Genomic DNA, 22,544 nt, shown 5'->3' on the forward strand with positions numbered 1-22,544 from the left:
GTAACAGGACATAATCTAATCTGGTCCTTAGTGGGTCTTAAAATTAGGTAAATGAAACCTTGGCTGAACTACCAATCCTGCCATATCACACTATGCCATTATGTATTGAATAAAAACAAACCCAAGATATTGCACTAGTGCGTATGAAAAGTAAGTACAGCCTTACTGCCTTACTCTTCCATGGGAAGGTGATGATAATCAAAAGGACTTGATTATTGATCAGCAGCAAGTGTGAGCACCTTATTAAAAATAAGTTATGGCAGTTTGCTTGTCTGGAGCATTGAGTGTGTGTTTAACCCATTTCCAAGGAGGAAAGACATAAGCAATTAATGCAATTGTTGGTTACTGATATTCCCAGAAATTCACACCTAACCATGAAATGCTCAGAGAACCTGAAAAAACCCCCAAACTGCATCTTTACAGGGACTTTACAGGGCTCAGTCAGCATGTTAAAAGTTAACAGTCATTATGGTACCATTATAAAAGCACTGAACAGGTATGGCTTGTTTGGAAGCGTTGCCGGGAGAAAGCCTCTTCTTTTGCAAAGTTGCATCAGAGCAAACCACAAATACTTCTGGAACAAGGCATTTCGGAAAGACAGAAACAAAGTTTGGCGATGAAAAGCAAACACTGCATATCAGCACAAACACTTGATACCAATTGTCACGGTGGTGATGATTTAGGCTTATTTTGCAGCCACAGGTTCTGGGCACCTTGCACTCACTGAGTTGAACATGAACTCATCTTTACACCAAAGTACTCTCGAGTCAAATATGAGGCCAGCTAAAGCTTGGCCAAACTTGGATCATGAAACAGGACAATGATCCCAAGCACAGCAGCATATCTAAAACAGAATGGCTGAAAAAACAAAAGAATTTAGGTGATACAACGGTCCAGTTAAAGCCCGGACCTCAACCTGATTGAAATATTGTGCACAAATGACTGCCCCCCTTTGGTTTTGTGTTAATTTTTCTATTACATTTAGCATTTTTAACACTTACCTGACACTCACTTCCCTGTCCACTCCCCCATTGCAGTCAATTTATCTATTTATTTATTTTGTAAAGGCTATGTTGCCATTTTGAGAAGTAAAATCAATCTGTGTCATTTGAAGAGTGAGATGCGAAGCCTGATGCCACTCAGTCAATGCATTAAGCTGCTGAAACTTTGGTAAGCCTGATATAGCTGGTGAAACATTAATCTGACTTAAGCACACATTCTTGTATTTGGCTTCTGTCCATCAACAAATTGTAAAAGTTCCAGAAACTCCAAACTGACCTTTTTACATTTCTCTTTGTGTGCAGATTAAACATGTGGCTGACATCTCCAAAACTGCAATGAGCACCTAGATCAGGATTGATAGATGGGTCTGAGATGCCATCTAGTGATTCTGATAGGACCACCCCAGTAAAACTACACCCTCCATTTCTTGATTCAGTGAACAGGGATTAGTGGGCAGGGTTCCCATGGCAACACCAGATGGACAGAAAATACAGAGCGAGGGAGTGACAGAGACGAGAAGAAGAAGAAGAGAAAGGAAAGTCACAGGGAGAAAAACACAATGAAACTTCAACTTTAGGTTGGCCCTTGTACACCCACACAAACACCCACTGAGAAATACACACACACAGAACCAAGGGTGGTATCATGACACAAAGGTCACATTTTAATGGTTTACTCTGTTTTTAATATGTTGTTGGGAGCCAGGAATCCATTAAGCTGCACCAGTCCCGATTGTTTAACTGAGGCTTATTTAGCTATCTAAGCAATTTGCTCCAATCCAATGAATATCAGAAGGACTCGAGGAGAAGAAGCGTGAATGAATCACTCGTTCAGAGAACTGATGACTGAAAGGTCTGTTCATCAGATGTGTAACATAATCCAGATATTTTGTTCAATATTATTAAAATGGCAGCTGTTGTGTCATTGAAATGAAGGTCTAAATTTGGAGAATTATAAACTCTTTACGTTTTAGTGTAAACCCAATAAGGGTTACGTGCAAAACATATATGTCACCTATTGTGTTGTTTGTTAACAACAACAGCAAAAAAAGTATACTTTACAACTTTAAGTACACTCATTAGTTTTATTGTGTTTCATTGTTCCTTAAATTAATACAGTTTTTGCAGTTTTGCTTTAACTGCTCAGGGATTACAACTATTTTTACCCAAGTGCCCCATTTTTAAATTTAGAGGAAGTTATTGGACAACATTTTAAAAAATAGGAATTATTTTTGTAACAAGAAGTCTAGAAGCCATGGACATCACCAAATGCTGTTTCCTCCCTTTTAGACTTGTAGTCAAGACCGCCTAAACCAAGACTAAGACAATACCAAGACCAGAGGGTATCGAGACCAAGACGAGACCAAGACAGACTGAGTCAAGATCAAGACAAAGTCGAGACAAGACCAATACCGAGACCAAGACAAAAAAGTCTTTAAACTGCAGCCAGATGCTGCTTTGTTTACGGGTGTCAGGCATGTTTATGTGTTTTTGCGATGCACTCACACAGCCCTCCTCACTAGGGGTGGGTTTTTATAATTGATTTATCGATTAAAATCGATTCTGGCTTGGATAACGTAAAATCGATTAATTAAAATCCTGGATCGATTTTTTAATATAAATTTATTTTGCCCGAAATGCCAGAATCTCTGGTGAAATCTCACAAAATTTCAACAACCACCAAACAGCTAAGACAGTAAATGAGAGCAGGAACACAGATTCTGCACAAAGACTTAAACACACAGCGTGACCCGCGGATCAGAATCAGTTAGATGTCGCCTTTCTCACAGTCGGGGCTGAAAGCCAACAACTCGCTGATTCTGATCTGTCGGCGGGTCCGCGCTTTGTGTTCATGCCCTTTATGCGCTGATTCTAAAGCTGTTAGTTTGATGTCTCTCCAAACAATATTGACCGAACCAGCAGCAAAAGAAGGTCCAAACTACGCTTCACATAAACATCGTCATGTATTCACTCTTACTTTTACTGTTTTGCTTCGACCACGATGCACAGCTCCCCCCCCCTCTCTCTTCAAGAACAGTTTCCCATCTAAAAATCTGTTTTCTGCATTATTCGCTTGCTTGTTACGCACAAGTCTACCGTTGTTTACAGCGCTGTCGGCCGACATGAAAATTATGCAAAATACAAAATGCTTAGCTGTGTCTCTAATAAAACCGCTGTAACTTCAGAGGCAATGTTCATGTGTTGATTAATGGTTTTCTTTCGTTTTTGATGTACTGCAGAATATTTTTATAAAATCCCAGGCCTGGAAAATCGCCTTCATGTTTTTCTGTGTTTTATCTTCAGCTACTTTGACACAAAGGCATCTGCTGTGATGCTCACACCTTTGATAAAGTCTTGCGTGTGTCAGCTTCCTTTTTATAGATACAAAAATATGTAAATGTACTGATCTGAATTATAATATTTCTGACTGTCAAAATTTCCCAGATTCAAATCGAATTGAATCGAATCGAATTAAATCGAATCGTGGATCGAATCGATTCGGGACCTTGTGAATCGGAATTGAATCGATTCTAGAAATCAGTGACGATACCCAGCCCTACTCCTCACCGCTGCCTACTGTCTCACTCACTTACTGAGAGGACAGACGCACGTTCCACTTGACTGTCGCGTCTCTCTGTTTTTCACATAATGATATTATCCTATATCCTCGCATGTGATTGGCCATACGTTGTGTGTCATGGATACTGTTGACTCCAAATCTCCCGACCACTATGTCAATCTGAGACAGCAAGACCGAGACAGCGAGACCAAGACAAGACCGAGGGATCCGAGACCAAGAAAAGACCAAGACCAAAGTCCGTCGAGACCAAGACAAGACCAAGACCACGTAAAAGTGGTCTCGAGACATCCAACTCTACTCCCTTTAGATACTCTGCTAGGCCTTCACTGCAGCTACCTTCAGTTGCTGCTTCTTTGTAGGTCTTTCTGCATTTAGTTTTATCTTCAGTAACCGTTTCAGTAACCTTCTCATTTCTTTTCATCCGAGAAACTTGTGTTGGACTATGAAGTGCAACCCAAGTGTATTAAGTTTTGAAGCATATGGCTGAATCTGAGCAAAGGGTACAGCCCTGTGCACTTTAATGTTCATCCTACTACTTCTATCACCATCATCAATTAAAATCTAGTGGCCTGTTTCCACTGGCAGGCATACATGCCTGTGTCATAACATTGCACCCATGAAATTTGACAGATGATGTGGTATGCTTCAGATCATGTTTCTTCTTTTATCTGTACTTGTATCTTCCCATCTTTCTGGTACAAACTTTATCTTGGTTTCATTAGTCTAGAAATTTTTGAAAAGCTGGGCAGCCTTGCTTTAGATGTTTTCTGGCAAAGTGTAATCTGGCCTACATGTTCTTGAGTGTAACCAGTGGTTTGCACTTTCCTGTAAACCCTCTGAATGTGTATTCATAAAGGCATTCTTGATTATAGACCTTAATAATGATATGCCTCCAACTTGACTTGGCTGGAAGTTGCTGTACATCATGGTCTTTGTTTAAAAGTTCTGATGACAATACAATGGCTCATGTGACAAAACAAATGCCATCCACCGGCTGCTTCTCTTTTAGAGTTGCCTAAGCAACCTGTGTGCTCCTCCTCTCCGACCAGTCCGACCCAATCAAGGACAAAGATGAAAAGCTGCTGCACTGACAAATGCAATTCCTACCTGTTCTATGGGCCAATGATGTTTCAGGTGCCGCTGCAAGAGGTGTTGGTCTGTCTATCAGTCTCCCTGGATATTAGTGGTGGGTGGAGCTTATATCCCCGGGTGATGGCCTGTGGTTGGTCAGCTTCATCTCTGCTTCCTTATAACTCCACCCACTGGGCCTCCACAAGGCTTTACGGGTACCACACTCTGCTGAACATGTTTGTGTTTGTCGTTCTGTTGAGCTGTTTCTCAGTTTTTGTTAAGCTCCCCGTCTGTCTGTCTGTCAAAGCTGATTCTTCTTGTGTCGTCTTCATACAGTTTTCCTATGTGAACAGAAAAGAAGAAAATGGTTTTTGAAGTGAAGTAGCTAATTGTTCACTAAGACATACCTCTACACCTGCCAAATGCAACCTCCGGGGGCAGTGTTGGGCAACACAACAATTTTAATGTCATGGTCATATGTTCCACTACAGCTCATATTGGCCCATAAAGCGCAGATGACCCCTTATTCTGAACCACACAAACACAAACGATCAGAGGACCAACAGGAAATCAGCTTGCTTATTGAACAGAAGTCTATAATAAACGTGCTCTCCACAGACCACAGCAATGCTCATGCTCTATGGGCACACAAATAAGAGGATCCTGGCTGAAACATGACAGTCATGCTCTAATTAATTCAAAAAGTTTGGGGAATCAACAAATACAAATGTTATTTTCTTTAAAGTTTAACTTTTGCTAATTTCCCCTTCAATGTCATCATCTCATACATTTCAGGATCACCTTCAGCTGCTATTTTTATATCGCTCCCTAGAAATAATGTTAGGACCACTTGGATCTTTTAAAAAATGACAAGGCTTTTATGTGAGAATCTGGTCATTGGATATAATCATGAGTTTCCAACAGATTTCAGTCCAAGAGTCCACAGTTGGACCCTCAAAGTCAAAGATGACAGTGGCCAGATGAAGGTGGCCACATTTAAACCAGGACGCCTCATAGTACCAAATTATCAAGCCTGCGCCAGTGTGCGCTGTAGAGAGAATGAATCAAGCAGGGATGGACATGTGTACCACAACACAATGTTTTAAATTAGTGATAAAAAATTGCAGATTTATCGCTCACATTCTTAGAAGTTTTTGAAAAAGTGTTTAAAAAATGTCAGATCGAGGCAGACAAAAGCAGCTGAAGCCATTATCTTGGATTTAATTAGCAAAAATGACAAAAATAATAACTGTTGTTAGCTTATTTTATCAGCATTTAAAAGTATATGCACTATCTTTACATGACACATCATTTATATACTGTGTTCTTATGTTTTAAATAAAACAAGCTGCTAATATTTGCCTATGTAGTATTATCTCATTTGTCATACTCAAGTCCTGAAAGTGGATTTAAAAACAAAAAATTAAGAAAAACCTAACAATGATGAAGTAAAACCGGTTTCTTACCACATTACAACCTTTTCTGTATTATATAGAGAAAAGATTTTCTTCTATATGTGTATAAAAAATGCCACAATTACAATAAAAAACACAAATAATGTATTATATTCAATAAAATAATATACTGAATTTTAATATCATATATTATTTAAAACCCCCTGAATGACACGGATCTATGGTACACTTTGTGTTTGCTCTAACTCAAAATGCTATTTCAGTTGTCACTTAAAAAACATAGTGGATCTTTTATCTACATTAACACAATCATTTAGGCTGCGCATAAAATCTCAATGTGACAATGCTGGGATGGTGTTTTGTCAGATCTCTGGTATAACAAAGTGAGTGTTGTGGCACTGATGGAAGACAACAGCAGTCTTTAGTAAAGACTGAAATGAAGGGTTATAAATACTGATGTTTTTTTCTGCTCCTGTAGCTTTTGATTTCTTTCATGAGCCTTCTGTTTGCATAATTCTTAGGATATAATATTCTTTCTGCTATTGAGCATACAGGCCCCAATTACCCAGCCACAATACACGTAAACATAGTTTATCTAAATGCTATGAATGTCATTGTGGTCCAAGTTGCTGTATTATCTGTTTTTCAGGCTTTATATTATGCTATTAGACCGTGAGCTTTCAAAGGGGCTCTTCTTTCCATCGCCAGCTTTATATAAAAATCGCAAATGTCAGTTAAATTCAACTTTGAGCCAAATTGTACAACGTGCGTCTGATTTTCTGTGCTGCTGTTACCGAAATTAATATATTTAAATAGTTCATGAGTTCATGGAGTCTACTGCTCCACACAAACAAACATATTTTGAACACTCTTTCTTGCTATATTTTAAAAACGTGTCACATGAAAGATACATTAAATCCATAATGCAAAACTATTAATGAAGATTATAGTGGGGGAAATAATTATTTGATCGTTTGCTGAATTTGTAGGTTGGCTAACTTACAAAGAAATGAACAGTCTCTTAATTTTATGGAGAGAGAGCAAAAATCAACAAAAGTCATAACTTGGTTGGCGTATCATTGAGTGAAATAAGTATTTTATCCCAAAGCAAAACATGACTTAGAACTTGGTGGATAAACCCTTGTTGGTAAGCACATGGTAAAGCTGTTTGTTGTTGGTGGTCACTAGGTTTGCGCACATCTCAGGAGCCATTTTTGGCCCAAATCCTTTGGGTTTCTTGGCTGCTGCTTGGCAACTTTAAGCTTTAGCTTCCTCTGCAGACTTTCTATAGTACTGATGTCTGAAGACTAGCTAGGCCACTCCATGACCTTAATCTGCTTCTTCTCTAGCCACTCATTTGGTGGCTTGATGGTATGTCTTGGGTCACTGTCATGGTGGACGATCTATCCCAGACTCATGTTTAGGCTGAGGGAAAGAGGTGCTCTACCAAGATTTTATGGTACATGGCCCCAGCCACTGCCCCCTCAATATGGTACAAACTTGTATATCACTCTTCCTTTTTTAAACTCACTTCATTATCACAAGTGAACTGTTATTATTGCTAAGCGAAGTAAAATGAAAATTTCCATTGGTAGTGAAGTACATTTAACCAATGAGAGAGCAGCAACAGAGGCAGTCTGTCTGTGTGTCAATTTGTCTGTCCAAGTAATGCAAATGACATCGAATAATGGGGATGCTTGTTACCATGGGAATAAAGCATGAGTGATTGTGAGGTCTGTTAGGGAGACAAAGGCTGTGTCAAACGTATGATTATAATTACAGACAGAGTAGGTTAGCTCAGATACCAGCACACACAAATGCAGCTGTACTGTATATTGACAGAAATGTAGCGTCCCATCTAGAGACAGTGCAGTCTCACTGTAGAACTGTCCTCTCTTTTTCAATCATCTTAAATAAAATCTCCAAAAACAAACAGTTCTGCAGGGTTATATTGCATTTGGCGTACTTCCCCTTGCCGAGAATCTCTCTTATCAGACATTTTTGGTTGTTGTTTCTGTATTGTGGCTACTGTGGCTGTACTGTCTAAAGCATGCTGATGTTTGAGAGCTTCAATTATCAACTAAATATTTTTAAATTACTGGTGAAACTTTTCACTTTATTCTACGGATTATTTTCTCCTTCTCTGGAACTTTTTTTGGAATCTTGTGTGATAGATATAACAGACATACAATATCAACATTTCAATTTAGCCAAGTTCAGGTACCAAAGTAGTCGTTCAACAAGTTCCCCTGTCAGTAGATTAAGATGGGTTCAGGTGCTTAAAGCAACAAAACTAAAGGTTTCCCAAGGAAACTGGTCATTGGCAATAATAAAGCATGAATAGCCATGTACAAACTTATAAATCCATAAAAAAATAAATAAATAAATCAACTTTTGACATGAATCACACAGATATCTCCTTGCTGCTTACTGAAAAACACAAATCACATCAAATATTACATGAATGCGCACGAAGTCTTAGCCACCCTCATTTTGCTAGGAAATGGGAAATATGTGCAGTGATTTACTGAAATGTGCAAACATATATGGAAATACCAGCTATAAAACAAGTCAACAAGTCAATATTAGGTATGATTATCTTTATTGTTCAACAAAGCTTGAACTCTCTTAGGCAAGCTTTATTGTAGTAGTTTTTAGAAACAGTTCTCCAGGAATCTTGAAGGACATTCAAAGTTCTTCTTTGGATGTTAGATTCCTTTTCGTTCCATTTTATCTTTGCTTTTTTTTGTCATCTGCTGTAGATTGCTGTAGTTTTTGAGGCCCGCCACATCTTCTTTTGACCTCCATCAGCTTCCTCAGATTTGTTTTTGTATGCACTGCATACTGTGCTGAGATATGCCAAATATTAGTTTAAGAGGCTATATATACCAAAAAAAAACATCTTTAAAGATTTCCAACTATCTGGTCTTTAAGTCTGATGTCATTCGCCGTTTCCGGGTCCAATATATTTAACATCCAGGCATCCATGAAAACAGAATTTATGAAATTTAACGGCGTTAGTTAGCAAGTGAGCAGGAAGTTAGCTCGCTAGTTTCCACCTAAACATAATATACCATGTTGTGACTGAGGGACTTCTAAAAAACGAATACGTACTGCTCTGCTATCACTTCCAAACAGAAAACTAAACAGCAGTGAGGTTTTGTAGGATTACTGAAGTTGAACTAGCTGGTATATAATGATGTGCTAGTAATGATTTATATAGCGCTTTTCAAGGCACCCAAAGCGCTTTACAATGCCACTATTCATTCACTCCCACATTCACACACTGGTGGAGGCAGCTACAGTTGTAGCCACAGCTGCAGTCAGTCTGCCCCAGACTGACAACTGAAGCGAGGTTGCCATATCGCGCCATCGGCCCCTCTGGCCAACACCAGTAGGCGGCAGGGTAAAGTGTCTTGCCCAAGGACACAACGACCAGAGAGGGATCGCCGGGGATCGAAACGGCGACCTTCCGGTTACAGATGCGCTTCCCAACCCCCTGAGCCACGGTCGGCCACTTACTTTGTTAGCATAATATAAACACACACACTGGAAGGTGAACGCTTGCTTTTTTCCGCTTGATAAAAGTTAACGTGAGAGTTCCCGATGGTTAGGGACAAATGCAATCGCAGGACTTCAACTGAGATAATCCATCCACAATATGAGGTTAGTCATTAATATACTGCTGCATGTATTTACATCGTAATGTTTTAAAAACTGAGCTTTAAAATGAATAGTGGTAATAAAAAACCAGAGATGCCGACAGTGATCACTGCATTTTTTTAGGGGCTTGTTCAGATTAAATAGAACAAGATACAAAGCATTACAACATGTTAAAAGCACAACAGCCTTAATAAACTCAGAGTAGTTTGGATCCAGAAGCAGGGTTCATATGTCATCACTTAAAGACTTGATAACATTGAGACTTGATTGAATTTCAAGTATACAGATCAGCCTCAACTCAAACTGTCATGGTCCTGGGTCATTTTGACCCAGCGTTTTGTGTTTTATGATTATGTCCCTCTGTTCTAGTTATTCGGTGTCCTCCCCCCTTGTGTCCGGTTCAGGTTCTAGATTTCCTGTTTTGTTCTGAAGGTCTGTGTCTGTTGTCATTGTGTTCAGCTTGTGTCCTCCAGTCATCATGGTTATTCAGATCAGCTGTTCTCCCTCCTGTGTGCGATTACCCGATTACCTTGTGTATATAGTGGGGTGTCGGTCTGTGTTCGTTGTCGGCTCGTCTGCGTTCATCTGTGTATCTCTGCGTTCTATGGTGTTCCGTTCCTGTCTCTGCGTCTCTCTGCCCCGCACCCCTTTTGTATGGTCTCAGGTTTGTCATTTAGTTCTCCCAGTTTAGGTTTCTTCAGTTGTTTTGTCATGCCTCACTGCCTGTTTTTGCCACTGCCACCTTGTAAATAAACATCACTCGAAACATCAGTCACTGCCGCATTTTGGGTCCTCCTTTTCTCCAACACCACACGGCTCACCCCGCCAGCCGTGACACAAGCCTTCTTTTGGCATTTATCTAAAAGTAATGTATCACCTACAATAATGTAAACAAAGCACACACTGACATCTACATTCCCCAACAGCATTTGGTTGACCCTGTAGGACAATGTGCCCTTCGACAGCACAAAAACTGCTCAGTAATGGCTCGAGGTACAAGTCTCCAACTTTCAAATCCTAATCTAATGATGTATCTCCAGGATTCTCATCTCAGGGAGGCCAAATGACAACCTCAGATGTCAAATGTCCATGGTCAGAGCTGTTTTGGAGCTATTATGGCAGTCTACTCAATATTTTATGATTGATTTTATCAGTCACACATTATCGGCATTCTTCATTGTGTGACTGATCAGTGTGTGATCAGTATAGTGTTGTTTTGTTTCATTTATATTACCGTGTTCAACAGCATCACATGAGTTTAAGCACTTAGAGCTAGTTTAAAGTTCAAAGAAAGTGCACGCTGCTTTAAAATTAGAAGTGTCGTCTGCATCGGAACGCAACAAAAGTAGAAGGCAACACTTCTTACAGGTTGCATCAGATACTTTTGACTTGCAAAGAGAGTAATGCAAAATTGCATCAGCTGGTACTTTAAGCGATACATGGTCACCCAGCAAGAGCTTTGGTCATTCTTTGGCACAGAGTGGTTTTTTGTGATGAATTCAGGGGCTTGTGATAACATTTCAAGTATATATATCATGTTTGCTGAAACAGTTGCATAAGGTTTGCAAGTCCTCTACATGCAACATCTTGACGGAATCTTTAAAAAAATCAAACCTTTCAATTATTGATAAATATCATTTTTTATTTCTGCTGGTGGTAGTAGGCATTAATGTAACCATTGCGAAAAAGGAGTAGAAATGTGAAATTCTCAGATCATTCGTCTTTCTTTGAGCAGCAGTCTCCTTTTGAATGTACCACTAGTGTCAAGAATAAGCATTTTAAGGGTCATAGCAGTTTTTAATGCTGGGATTTCAGGTTGGATATCAATGCAATCGATAAATTTTTGTGTTTTCTGGCATTCTTTTATGCCACTTCCATGTTGCAACAGGCATGGGCTAGCCCTTGTCTTGTCTTGATTTTTTTTTAAAACTTTTTTTAATTGGTTTTTATTCCACAGTGATATCCATTCAGCCCATTCTTAGTGCAAGGATTATATGATTGCTTTCCAACTGTGTCTTACAATGCCGACTTTACATTAAGGAGGCTTTGATATAAATAATGTTTTGTGATGTCAACAAATCTCACAATGAAAGCCATCCATCTCCTAAATGACTTATCCCATTCAGGGTCATGTGGAGAATGGACCTCGGCTGACATTGGGCTGAGAGGTGAGGTACACTCTGGATAGGGTGCCAGCCAACTGCAGGGCTAACACAATGAGACAGACGATCACTGACACTCACATAGAAACCCACGGCCAATTTAGAAACAACCTCATGAGCATGTCCTTAGTATGTGGTGGGAAGCTGGAGGGAACCCATAAACACAGGTAGAACATACAAAATCCACATAGACCAGCTGGTCAGTTTGAACCTTTTGATATTAAATAAGCAATAATAACATGGATGGTTACATGGAAATGCTATAAAGATGAAGTACAGACATGTGTTGACACAGATGACAACAGGTTGTGGCTCGTTAGTAACTGATTTCCCGAACAAACCACAAGCTTTGCCTGGCTCATAACAAAACAAAGAATGTACAACTGGCTCCAGTGGGCCAAGCTTCTTCTTTGGATGAGAACTTTAATTCAGCAGTCTATGGCAGCATTTGCAAAACTGTCATCAACCTCTGGAGTGGAGATTTTACACTGAACAAATGGGTGCACAGACAAAAAAAATGGAAGGAAACTATTCAGTGGTTTTCACCATCAGTACTGAAAAGCTCATACAGTCTTTTTCTTTCCAGAGCTGACTCCCCTGCCCACCCACAGTCTGTTGGCTGCTTCACCCTGTTCTTATCTGTGGAATGAAAAAAAAAGAAAACAAATCCACTGCCTCCTGTTGGACAAAGACCTGCAGTTTTCCAAGGATTTGTGTAACGATTGTTGATGGTGAAAATGGGTTGCTTTTAAAAGAACGAAAATGTTCAGCGTCATATTTTCAGAAGCAAAGTACAACTTGCATTAATGTTTTTATCTCTACTTTTATTTAAAAAGAAAAAAAATACAAGTGCCAGGGAACCGAATAAGCGAGTGTTTACTGTCTGTCTCGACTCTGCTTTGAACTTGTTCTGTTTGTCCTGCCTTTTTCTCTTACGCCCTCCTTCTCTCTCTCTCTCTCTCCCTCCACGCCGTCCAGCCTGGCAAACAAGAGTGAGAGCGAAGGGTGAATTAATAAAGGAGGGAAAGTGGAGCATAACTCCCCGAGGTCGGTCTTTTCTGGGACGCTCACACAGAGAAAGGGATCCACGCGCACGAATGACAACACGATCTACATAAAGACCCTGACACACATAAATGTGAGGCCTGTGTGGCTTTAGTGTGCTGATAAAATGAGACGAGGAGACACAGAGGGGCAACAATCCTTACATGCCATCATCTGCATGCATGTGGGAGCTGGGGGAAGAGGTGGAGTGAAGAAAGGCGGAGACATGAGGAAGACAAAAGGAGGAGGAAGAGGGTGGGCAAAGAGGCACGTGAGGAGGGATGCATGGAGAGTTTTGCCCGAGGCGGTGAAACTCACAATGTTCCCATATTCCCTGTGATTCCTCCACTCTCATATCTTTCCTTCCCGTTTCTTCCATGTTGCTCTTTTTCTTCTTTACGTATTGGTATTTTCATTTCCTTTCATGTCCCATTTCTTCTTTTCCTGTTCACTTTTCTCTCCCTCATCACTTGGTCTTTTCCTTTCATGTCTTTATTTCCTGAAACTTCTCCTCTCCTCTGCATGTGCCTTTCCTCCTTTCCTTCTCTCACCTCACCTGCCATTTCTTTTCCTTTCGCTAGATTTCCTTTCCTCACTTCCCACCTCCCCCACTTTCTTCTTTCTTCTAGTCTTCTTTCATCTTTCCTTTTGTTCTGCTCTCATCCCATATTTTTTTTTGTTTGACTTCTTTGTGGCACCTCCTGTCTCCTTAACTACCTTTCCTCTTCATCTTCACCCTTTCACTTCTTTTCTTTGCTCTTTTTTCACATCACCCTCAGTTGTACCCTTCATCTCTGAAGTTGAACCTGGTATTTTTCATTGTCTTTTCAGCTTCTGGCATTACTGACCATCTAATGCACACACACACACACACACACACACGCACACACACACACACACACACACACACACACACACACACACACACACATACATATATGTGTAAGTCTCCTGGTTCATCTGCAAATATACAGTAAACAATGTGACAAGTTGCTTTATAGCCGGGGGGTGGGAGTATTGTTTATCAATGGCCTACAACAATAAAAGCTGGTACCAATTAAGCCTCCTTTAGCCAGAGAAAAAAGTCCCTGAAGACTTTCATTGCAATTCAAAGTGTTATAGTGGGCACAGTCAAACACTGGGGACCAAGCCAGCAAGACTTCAACTACTCTCTGGATTTCCAAACAGATTTGCCAACCCCCCCTTTTTTTTCCCCCCTTTCTCCCTTTTCCATCTTTCCTCTCTCTCAGGCCATCACTTTGTTTTCTTCTCTCGTTTTTTTCAAGCAATATGTTAATTAAAACAAAGAAAGAAAAGGGCCGAATGAATGAAATTAACTGACTGAACCAAGGGGCGAAGCACAATTTGTAAATGTACGGATGATTCAATGTTTACGACAGGATTATTTAAGGTGCAAAGTTAACTATGTTTTCTTTTGTTTCTGAATGCTGTGCTACCAGGAAGTGACAGGTGGGATTTATTTCCCTTTAATAAGCTCCTGCTAAATGTTGATATATGCCGACACATGCTAATGGTGGTGAAGGCAAATAAAGTTGAATAACAGAATCATCACTCGACTTTAATTAGGCAAAACATCTTTCCTGTCTAAGTTTCATTTGTTCCACTCTAAAACTCACTCGGAACCAAAAGGGTGCCCAAACTCGTTTCATTAGTCACAGAAATTACTTTAAAAACACCCATCTAAAAACAGAGATCATCATCATCATCGCAAATACAACAGATCAAGGTCATTTTAGGAAGGAAATAGAGACAGATTTTAAAGATAAGACTCAGAGTGAATCTTTATTAAGATGCACAGAAACAAGCAAAACACGCAGTAAATTATGAAAAGCCATCAGGTCATAATACACCTCAGTGAACACAGCAACAAACAGCAGTCAGCATTTATGACTAAAACCTGCTTTGATCCTTGAGCTACCAGGAAATATCTGAAATGCCTCAAATAAGAGGCATCCATTGCTACATTACACACCTATGGCTGCCTGTGGCTGGTGGCAGGAACTTATATTGTTTGGTACACTGAGAGTATTACCATAACGATATCACGGGCAAAGCATGTAATACACACGCCCGTCCACCGTGTTCATTTCACATTTGCCTCTCCAAAGCGTCAAAACGGACACGCATGCAGAGGTTGCAGTACCAGCTGGGGGAGATAACATATTTAAAGCAAAGAAATTTGTAGTGACCAAGGAAGGCCTGAAGTACATTCCAGGGTCCTTCTATGCGAGCAGCAATTAAGCTAGGTGGCTAATATGTATTTACATATAAACGTGTTAATAACAATGTCTCTTAAAACGCTTTCTTGTGATTATTTTCATGTTGCTTGAAATAAAATATCTCTGCTGTTACTGCAACTTCTGCACGAGTGTCCATATCATGCTTTGGGGAGGCAAAGTGTGAAATAGACACAGTGGACGTACTGTGTGTTACATGTTTTACGTAATACTGCGTTGTCTTGAGACTGTCCATGTAGGACCCTCATCTTCAGTATTCTTGTACAGACCTAGCCAGCAGTGCTGGTGTGAAACTGCAGCATACCCTTTCATTCGTATTTTTAAAAAGGGGAACAAACAACCCAGCCTGCCAAATCAAAGTTGCGCTCAGCAACCGCAACACCAACAGCACTCCCCTTCCTCAGTCTTCTTGAGTGTTTGCCAAAATCTCTTTGAGGCTGATCCAAAGCCTTGTTTTACAGCCTCACCAAACTCCTACTATACCCAGGTTTTTTGTTCAACATTTGCCAAATCAGCACTTTCCTTGGCTTGCTGGTATATGTCAGCTGCCTTCAGAGTCTCACAAGCTAAATAAGAAAAGATTCCTTGTTAGCTTGACAGCTCACTTTACCATCATTTTTTACCATCTGGTGTGGAAACTACTGTTGAAGATCCCCAGGACTCTGCCAGACGCACTAACTACCGCTCAAACTCACTGTAGTTTTGGGTGTGCCAGGCATCTCAGCCATCCGATCCAACTCACCACCAGGTAGTGATCAGATGACAGCTCGGCTCTCCTTGTACCCGAGTATCCAAAGAAATGGTCAGAAAATTAGCCCTTTATAATAGAAGTTTATATGTGGAAATCAGCTTTTAACAATCAACTTTGATTTATGTGCCAACCTTGTTCTTTTCTTCATGACTTGTATTCAAGCATTTGGTCAGAATAACTGTATTGTGCTGCAGTTCTAAGATTAATCGTCTTGCATTGTCCATTACACACTAATTACCAAAAACGCTGGTGTCCATATATAAAAAAGAACCTAAACAGTTTTAACAGTTTTAGTTGCTCGTTTTTTGACCTGTTAACACCCCCACTGCTTCCAAAACTAGTAAATTCAGACTACTTCTACAAACATCTTCAGCAATCTGATTTTTTGGAACGACCTTGTCAGCTTAACAAGGTTTGCAAATTAGATTTTTACAATCATACTTCTAAGAAATGAGGCCCAGTCTTGTGTACCCAGCCATCTTGTGTAGTTCCTTCTATTTAAACAAAATAACTCAAAATTAGAAAGTAGCAAACTTTGTTTTTAGGAAGTTCCCAATCATGAAATATTAGAGTTTCAACACTTATGTGTGCATCAGCTTTGTATCTTCCATCACACAGAGCGATATGTTTGTCTCGACTCCGAGTAGTGGTCGAAAGTGGACCACTAATCTCACTATAATACAGTCATAGAAATAATAGCCAATCAAAAATGTAATAAAAATACCTGATAAAATATATTTATTCAACTCAGTACATCTGTTTTTACTTCTGTCATTAAGATATGTTCATCTCACACTCGTGCATACACGCACAACTTCATGAAGACAGACAAAAGCAAGTCAAACAGCAGAAACACAAAGAAATGAGATGAATGAGAAGTAAGACCGCAAAAGAGAAGAAATAGAGCAAGAAGTGTGGGAGAAAAAGGAAAGGAAAGAACAGAGAGTCAGTCAGAGCTAGAAGCAGTAAGAAGGAGAAAGAAAGAGAGCCTCTTGCAGAAGCCCAGGGGGTATCCTGCTATCCCAGAATGCTTTGCTCTAACCTACTTTGGTATTTCTGTTTCTGTCTTTGTCTCTGCAGCGCTCTGAGTGGGCTAGCTAACTGATACACAGTACACCAGCACAAGTTTTGTATATGTGAGCGTTCTTGGATTCCTTTTCTTTTGAAGATCATATTAATTGGAATATGTATGTGTCTGAGTGCATGTTGGGGACCTGCATGCCTGCAAGCATTTGATTACTGAAGATGTACTATTTGTGCTCTCAGTATGAATGTAACACAGCGTTTGTTCTTCTATATGTAACTGTGTCACTGATATATATGCATATATATTTCTATATATGTGTGTGTGTGTGTGTGTGTGTGTGTGTATAAGTAGCTGTAGGTGAATGAGTTTGTGTACTACATAAGTGTGTGTGTGCATGTGTGTGTGTATTTGAAAGCCGTGCGGGCTGAGTGGGCAGCCTGACGACCAGCTCAGCAACACTCCGTTACCATGGAAACTAATGAGGAGAGCACAGAAAAGATGATTATAATGGAGAGAGAGTGGAGAGGAAGTTTGATCTATCTCCGATCTGTCTACCTATTGTCGCATATTAACATGAATAACTTGAGTAATTTTCGCTTGTTAGTTTTACATATTGCCATAATTGCTATAGATCTCAGTAATTAAATAGAGTTAATTAAACAGTATAACTTTGCAGCAAGAAATGTGTGGCAATATATGCAAATTCTTGCATTTCCTAAACTCTGGCCTGAACTAAAAGAAAGGATGGTTTCCAAATTCTGTTCAGAAACATAGCAACAGGACACAGAACCCTGATCTCGACATCATGCAGTCAGTGTGGATAACACGAAGACCCGTTTGACACTGACATGGCCACAGAACAAGAGCAGGGGGTTCAGTGGCTAGCACTTTTTCCTCACAGCAAGAGGTAACATTGCAGCTCCGTGTGTGGAGGTTGCATGTTCTCTCTGTGCTTGCAAGGCTTTCTTCAGGAGCTCCAGTTTCTCCAACTAATGAAAAAGCATGCCTCATTAATATTTAGTTGTTTCAGGACTCTCTTGCAAATTTCAGGTTTAAACCTCCAGGTGAGTCTTTTCTCATAAAATGTTGAGAAAACAGTTTGTTTTGCTGAAGTCTGTGTAACTGAGAAACAGGTATGTTCCTCAGTGCCTTCCTCCTACACACAAGCACAATTGTTTTGTAACATGTTAGGACAGTTGTGTTGTTTTGTATTCATTTAACCAACACACGTGTCCTCTTTACCCAAAAAACGGATTTTACTTCATTGAGGGTAAATTCTCTTAGTGTGTTCACTCAAAGAGATGCAGGCTTACGTGTGACATCCAGCACTGGAACCAGAGCTCCACCTGCTGCATACGACGGAGCACACAAACACACATATATTTGTATATTTCTATCACTGTGAGGACGTTGACTGGCACAATGCATTCCTGAGCCCCTTACGAGCCCCGTTATGAACTTGAATAGTCAATCAATCAATTTCCTGATTGCGACTCTAACAACTGTCGCAATCAGGACAGGTTGGATTGCTGATTCTAAACTGAACCCTAAAACTCCAACAAACCTTTAATGAAATTCCCAAAAGTGAGGGTGAGCCAAGCTGTCTCCGCTCCCAAGCTCTAAAACTCCGACTGGTCCTCAAAGAGAAGAGCCATCCAGAAGTGCACACACACAGCTGTCAGTACTCCCCCCTCCCCCCTGCTTGCTCACAAAACAGGAAGTGTGGATTCTGACAGGAGGACAGATCAGTGTAAACCCCATGGTAACAGGCAATGCACACACGCACAAAATCCTCCTCTTTTAAAATAATCAAACATTATATGCACCTCTGCAGTCAGTTGCTTGTGGCTTGTGCATCAACCGATTTGTTACTTTCCACACAGACATGCAGGTGGTCTGCTCAACTGCAGGTGGGATGTTTTTTGCCATGTGTCAACTCTATCATGAGTGCATGCCTGCATGCACGAAACTTTTAACACTTGAGGTGATCATTCTGGCAGAGGATGACACACCTCCCCAAAACACCAAAAAGATCTAAATGACTTTGGTAATAGCGTGAGAGCATGTACGGTTTCTATACATGCATCAGTCCAAGATGTGCCACAGGAACCTAAACACACTCTGTTCTGTTATATTTAGATAGCACAGAACACCACTATGGTACTAGCGAAAGAGACAGAAATGAGTGATCCGGTGATCCTAAGATGACTAAGAAATGACTAAGAAGACTAGGAAGAACCCCCATTAAACCTCTGGCAGTACCAGGGTCAGAGGGGGGCAGTTATCTGCTGGGACCAGCAGTGGGATGAGAGAGGAAAGAGAAGAGAAAATATAAAAGAGAGGCAGAGACAGATCATGAACAACAATGTGAATAAAGCGCAAACCATGCAAGGGAGAAGCAATAAAGTTTATGACGTGCAGTAGAGGAGAGTGAAAAAGAGGTGAGTGGAGGAGAAGTGCTCACTACAACATGAGCACTTCTCCTGAACAACAGTTAATTATCTGAACAATGGAAAAGCACAACATGGCCGCTCACAATGAGATGAAATAAAATGAGCGTGCATAAATTAGGTAGGTAACTGCTTTTGTTGGTGGTGGTTTTTAAAGGTAAAGGTAACAAAGTGGCAGCAAGGCTAAAAACTGCAGTCTCTTGAACAGCCACTCGAGTCTGAACATCAGCTAGATTTGCATGATAAAATGCCCAACTCCAGAGAGGAAATTAGCATGTCTACATGATTTTACAACCTGCTAACCAAAGCTTGCTGACATTAACAGATAAGTTAGCACCTGACATAAAAATGGGTTCATACAACCAGCACGGTGACAATCATAAACTTAAAGGGGAGGCTTCAACAAGCCAATACGTGACACTACGATGACAACATTCATCATCTAAATACAGTCTATAGGTTGAAATGCACGCATAAATCTTTCTTTGTAGGATCTCTGCAGTATACCTACGTAACTGGCCAAATTCTACATTCACCCATATTCATTAGCACTTGGGACAATCCTGATGATCATCCGGCCACATGGATTATTTAATACAGTTAATACTGGATAGAGCAGACAACAGATGGCATTTTCCAGTTAAGAGGCTCCCAGAGCAAACTGGTCCCTCCTTTTTTCCCTCTTTTTCTTCAACTCTGAAATATCTTGAACACTTCTGTTATGTTTGGGAGTTTTTCTTCCACACCTTTACAAGCATATATAGTCGTCCAAGCTGGCAATCCCAAATTGTTCAATTTACCTGAGCAATAACTGCAAAAAGTCCCAGATGACTCACTCTGTCAACAGCATCAAATGCACGCAAACACCAACTCAGACTATGATTCACACAAATTTCCAGCAAATGTTAGCATCGTACAGAAGCAGCACAGCAACACTTGACTAGTGACAGAATGGAAAAAAATACGAGAGAAGACACAAGTTAGTGGCCTGTGCTGTCCCTGCTACCGCCAACAACTCTGGAGTCTGGAGAGCCTCAGTGAGAGCCCACTCTTCCCCCCGTGGAGCTCTGCGAATGTGTATGTGTCCATGGGCATCCTGTGTGTGTGGGTGGACAGTGAAGCTGAGTTGTCACGTTGGGCAGAACATATCTGCATATTCATAACTGAGCATCTACAGCATACAAACCTGCACGCAAATACCCAGGTAACGCTGAATTTACCGTTAGAGTAGAGCAAATAGTATTTAAAAAAACAACTAAAAATCCAAGAAAATGATGGTCTTGAGATCAGAACAGCGGGAGGCAGGTAGGACTGTGAGAGAGAAAGATGTGGTAGAGTGAAGGAGCAAACTGAAAGACACAATGGTGCACTAGGATGAGAGCGAAAGAGAGAAAGAGAGAGATAGCAGAAGAGAATGAGTGGTAGGAGACTCTGTGTGGGTTGACTTTTTCTCTCCCGGGTGCTATGGTAACCTACAGAGCTGAGGAGAGGAGAGGAGAGGAGAGGAGAGGAGACATATTCCTCCCAAAGTGACCTTGGTTAACCTTCCGAGTTTTCTTCTTCTCAAGGCAAGACTTCATTAGACAAAACCAAATATCTCAACAACTACTAGAGGAAGTTTAGTGATCTGACCATTTTTCGGGTCAAAAGTTTGACTGTCCACTGACTTGCTCATCCATCTCAGATGCTAAGTAGCTAATGTCAGAATGCAAAACCATGTGGTGATCATGTCAAATCATTATATTTGCTACACATTAGCTTGTCACAGGAGTGCTCCTCTTGTTCAGTCCTGCAAGAACTCTTGCGCGATACTGCTCAGCAAAGGAAAACGATCACAATGGAAGATAAAGCAAAAGCAGTTTGAAAAAACATAGTAAGGCGGTGTTTTACCATGTTTGACCCGGTTTGAAGCACACTGTGTGTCTAAACCTGCAGTCGCTGTAAGTGGGTTTGTTTTTTTGTTGGCAGGTGATATTAGATGCAGAGGCACACGCATACATCATGCATCAGGTGGATTTCCACCCCTGCAGCGATATTTTTAGATTGTCAGTGAAGCATTTTGATGGCACGTCTTTATCTAAAATGCTTTGGCTCTGAGTGGTTGTCTCCATTGTCTAAACAGTTCAGTGATCATAAACAGAGAGTAAAAAAACAAACCTGTAGCTTTGCGGTCTTCTTAGCTACATCGCATAAATGTTGCATTTCACTTAAAACAAGGAGAAATTTAGATTTTGTGTACTAAGTATCTAATTGTTGGTGATAATTAAATGTATTTAGATGCAATACTTTTATTGTTACATACTCTACAGCTGCAAATATACACCTTTATGTTTTACACTGTGACTTTCCTTTAGAGTTTTGTCAAACTTTGGATATTGTAAAAGCATACATAGTAAAGGAAGAAGAGGCAACCTCGCTCGCACCAAATCTTATCATAGCAGTCTGCCAGAAACAGTTTCCCCCTCCTATTTCTGTAATCAACCACCAAAAAACTGTTTGTGGGCGGACTTCTGCTTTGTTTGCTGTTGTGACAGCTGAGGCCATAAACAAAGGAACTGCAAGGCTGTAAACATAACAGTTCTTTGTTCCAAATTCTCTTCGTATAATGTCTGCCCTGGAGCGCAATGCAGCAAATTAATCACAACATGGTATGGTACTATGTCAGTATGGAGCAGGGATGGGATCTGAGCTCTCTGAATAGGAGGGGGACACTGTTTTATTGTATAATTTAAAAAGGGGACAATAATAATAAACTGAATGAACTAAAAGATACATTTAGAAAACTAAAAGATACATTTAGAGCCCGGGTGATATAGCGACTGATGTCAGCTATTAGCTGATATATCAGTATCACATTTATAAAAACTGAAAACTGAAATGAAAAAGTAAAGTAGAGACCGAAGAAACACCCTTCAACCACATTGAGAGTGTGGATGTTGCTCAGTTTGTTCACCAGAGGGCACTCTCCAATGCGCCTGTTGCCAAATGGGTTTGTGACACTACAAACAACAACAAACAGCTGATCCAAGCATAGTCAGGCAAACGAGTAATCGATGACTTGGCAACAACATAACAAAACTAAATATGTAACATAAAGAAAAGATTTTTAAATCCCTAAATA

The 22,544-nt window shown here is 40.3% G+C and overlaps 1 protein-coding gene across 1 annotated transcript in view; it reads right to left on the bottom strand.

Annotated features, from left to right (window-relative positions):
- lrrc7 (leucine rich repeat containing 7) overlaps positions 1-22,544 on the bottom strand; it is a 133,135-nt gene that overhangs the window by 101,579 nt on the left and 9,012 nt on the right. Inside the window, exon 2 of the mRNA XM_084910714.1 lies at positions 4,690-4,994. The gene's annotated coding sequence lies outside the window, so the exon portion shown is untranslated. The remainder of the gene's footprint in view (positions 1-4,689; positions 4,995-22,544) is intronic.

This window comes from Perissodus microlepis, chromosome 17 (assembly GCF_051167445.1).
Source record: "Perissodus microlepis isolate ML-2025 ecotype Zambia chromosome 17, ASM5116744v1, whole genome shotgun sequence".
Lineage (NCBI taxonomy): Eukaryota > Metazoa > Chordata > Actinopteri > Cichliformes > Cichlidae > Perissodus > Perissodus microlepis.